At 34.5% G+C, this 3,477-nt stretch overlaps 1 non-coding gene across 1 annotated transcript; it reads right to left on the reverse strand.

The window, feature by feature from the left end:
* Positions 1 to 820: 820 nt before the first annotated feature.
* TRNAN-AUU (transfer RNA asparagine (anticodon AUU)) lies at positions 821 to 894 on the reverse strand. Its single transcript has one exon. It is a non-coding gene; the product is annotated as a tRNA-Asn (tRNA).
* Positions 895 to 3,477: the final 2,583 nt, after the last annotated feature.

Raw genomic sequence — 3,477 nt, forward strand, 5'->3', positions numbered from 1 at the left:
GTTAATTAAAGTAATCCAAAACTGGGATTGATATTTTGCCTCTTTTATTTTTACTTAAAGTACAATAACTTTTACCATTTTAATTTGTTTTAATAGTATATTGACAGTATTGTTTTCTTTCAAAAATCCACTTAATTTTCTTTACCCTATTATTAAAATGGTAATTGACAAAAACAAACTACATTGTCACCAGAAGAGCAATACAAAATGTACAAGTGATATATTAAAATCATCTTTCCAGCTTGAATTTCAATGATGCATTGGGGCAACGATTTTGTGAGAAACATCTTCACCCTTAAATAAAGATTTTCTTAATTCCTTACTTATGTGCTAATTAGATATCACCTTGTTTTCACATTAAACAGACTTCCACATGAGAAAGCAGCAAGGATGCAGTGGCGTTAATGTTTCCTGGTGTCAACTTGTATTATTTCAGTAGACATTGAAATGAGGATGCATCTTGCTGCCTTTCCAATGAAGCAAGTTTAATTTAGTAATATGTGAAAAACCATCCCTACAAAGGTGTTAATCAGAGACTTGGCTTTGTGGACACTTTTCAGAGAACAAATTTGTTAGCATAAAAATAAAGCCAGAAATGAAGAGCTGTTTAATCACTCAATTGGATTTTTTTGCCAGCATATTTCTTTTTCTCTGCAACCCACTGCTAAATTGTGCTTCCTAGCTGTTTTTATAAAATCACTGAATCAAATCTAACTCTGATTACATCAGAGAAGGCTAGGTACCCTACACAATAAGAGGGGGTTTGAAATTTTTACTTGTCTACTTAAATATCACCAAAATCCGATCACAAGGTCAATTACATCCCTGGGTGGGATTGAACCACCAACCTTTTGGTTAATAGCCAAACACACTAACCGATTGCGCCACAGAGACACTTTGCAAAAAGTACATACTGACAAAGGCTAATAAGCATTCATCTAGAACGTTTCCTAGAAAAACTTTAAAAAGTCAATAATCTGGAGAGTTTTTGTAAGATGTTTCTTCCATCAACCAATGAAGAAACACATTGGTACTTTCCCATAATGAGTGAGTGCTTCAGGATCTCTTGCACTTACATGTGCAGCAGAGTACTGCAATGGAAGCATGCTGGGCCCATAATCCAGAGGTAGGCAGATTGAAACTATCCTTTGCTATATGCATTTTTTTTGTTAATTAAAGTAATCCAAAACTGGGATTGATATTTTGGCTCTTTTATTTTTACTTAAAGTACAATAACTTTTACCATTTTAATTTGTTTTGATAGTATATTGACAGTATTGTTTTCTTTCAAAAATCCACTTAATTTTCTTTACCCTATTATTAAAATGGTAATTGACAAAAACAAACTACATTGTCACCAGAAGAGCAATACAAAATGTACAAGTGATATATTAAAATCATCTTTCCAGCTTGAATTTCAATGATGCATTGGGGCAACGATTTTGTGAGAAACATCTTCACCCTTAAATAAAGATTTTCTTAATTCCTTACCTGTGTGCTAATTAGATATCACCTTGTTTTCACATTAAACAGACTTCCACATGAGAAAGCAGCAAGGATGCAGTGGCGTTAATGTTTCCTGGTGTCAACCTGTATTATTTCAGTAGACATTGAAATGAGGATGCATCTTGCTGCCTTTCCAATGAAGCAAGTTTAATTTAGTAATAGGTGAAAAACCATCCCTACAAAGGTATTAATCAGAGACTTGGCTTTGTGGACACTTTTCAGAGAACAAATTTGTTAGCATAAAAATAAAGATAGAAAATGAAGAGCTGTTTAATCACTCAATTGTATTTTTTTGCCAGCATATTTTTTTTATCTGCAACCCACTGCTAAATTGTGCTTCCTAGCTGTTTTTTTTATAAAATCACTGAATCAAATCTAACTCTGATTACATCAGAGAAGGCCAGGTACCCTACACAATAAGAAGAGGTTTGAAATTTTGACTTGTCTACTTAAAGATCACCAAAATCTTATCACAAGGTCAATTACGTCCCTGGGTGTGATTGAACCACCAACCTTTTGGTTAGTAGCCATACACACTAACTGATTGCGCCACAGAGACACTTTGCAGAAGTAAATACTGACAAAGGCTAATAAGCATTCATCTAAAACGTTTCCTAGAAAAACTTAAAAAAGTCAATAATCTGGAGAGTTTTTGTAAGATGTTTCTTCCATCAACCAACGAAGAAACACATTGGTACTTTCCCATGATGAGTGAGTGCTTCAGGATCTCTTGCACTTACATGTGCAGCAGAGTACTGCAATGGAAGCATGCTGGGCCCATAACCCAGAGGTAGGCAGATTGAAACTATCCTTTGCTATATGCATTTTTTTTGTTAATTAAAGTAATCCAAAACTGGGATTGATATTTTTGCTCTTTTATTTTTACTTAAAGTACAATAACTTTTACCATTTTAATTTGTTTTAATAGTATATTGACAGTATTGTTTTCTTTCAAAAATCCACTTAATTTTCTTTACCCTATTATTAAAATGGTAATTGACAAAAACAAACTACATTGTCACCAGAAGAGCAATGCAAAATGTACAAGTGTTATATTAAAATCATCTTTCCAGCTTGAATTTCAATGATGCATTGGGGCAACGATTTTGTGAGAAACATCTTCACCCTTAAATAAAGATTTTCTTAATTCCTTACCTGTGTGCTAATTAGATATCACCTTGTTTTCACATTAAACAGACTTCCACATGAGAAAGCAGCAAGGATGCAGTGGCGTTAATGTTTCCTGGTGTCAACCTGTATTATTTCAGTAGACATTGAAATGAGGATGCATCTTGCTGCCTTTCCAATGAAGCAAGTTTAATTTAGTAATAGGTGAAAAACCATCCCTACAAAGGTGTTAATCAGAGACTTGGCTTTGTGGACACTTTTCAGAGAACAAATTTGTTAGCATAAAAATAAAGCCAGAAAATGAAGAGCTGTTTAATCACTCAATTGGATTTTTTTGCCAGCATATTTCTTTTTCTCTGCAACCCACTGCTAAATTGTGCTTCCTAGCTGTTTTTATAAAATCACTGAATCAAATCTAACTCTGATTACATCAGAGAAGGCCAGTACCAGTACACCATAACAGGGGGTTTGAAATTTTGACTTGTCTACTTAAAGATCACCAAAATCTGATCATAAGGTCAATTACGTCCCGGGGTGTGATTGAACCACCAACCTTTTGGTTAGTAGCCGTACACACTAACTGATTAAGCCACTGAGACACTTTGCAGAAGTAAATACTGACAAAGGCTAATAAGCATTCATCTAAAACGTTTCCTAGAAAAACTTTAAAAAGTCAATAATCTGGAGAGTTTTTGTAAGATGTTTCTTCCATCAACCAACGAAGAAACACATTGGTACTTTCCCATGATGAGTGAGTGCTTCAGGATCTCTTGCACTTACATGTGCAGCAGAGTACAGCAATGGAAGCATGCTGGGCCCATAACCCAGAGGTAGGCAGATTGA

The sequence above is a fragment of the Pseudophryne corroboree genome, unplaced genomic scaffold (genome assembly GCF_028390025.1).
Source record: "Pseudophryne corroboree isolate aPseCor3 unplaced genomic scaffold, aPseCor3.hap2 scaffold_825, whole genome shotgun sequence".
In the NCBI taxonomy this organism is placed as follows: Eukaryota; Metazoa; Chordata; class Amphibia; order Anura; family Myobatrachidae; genus Pseudophryne; species Pseudophryne corroboree.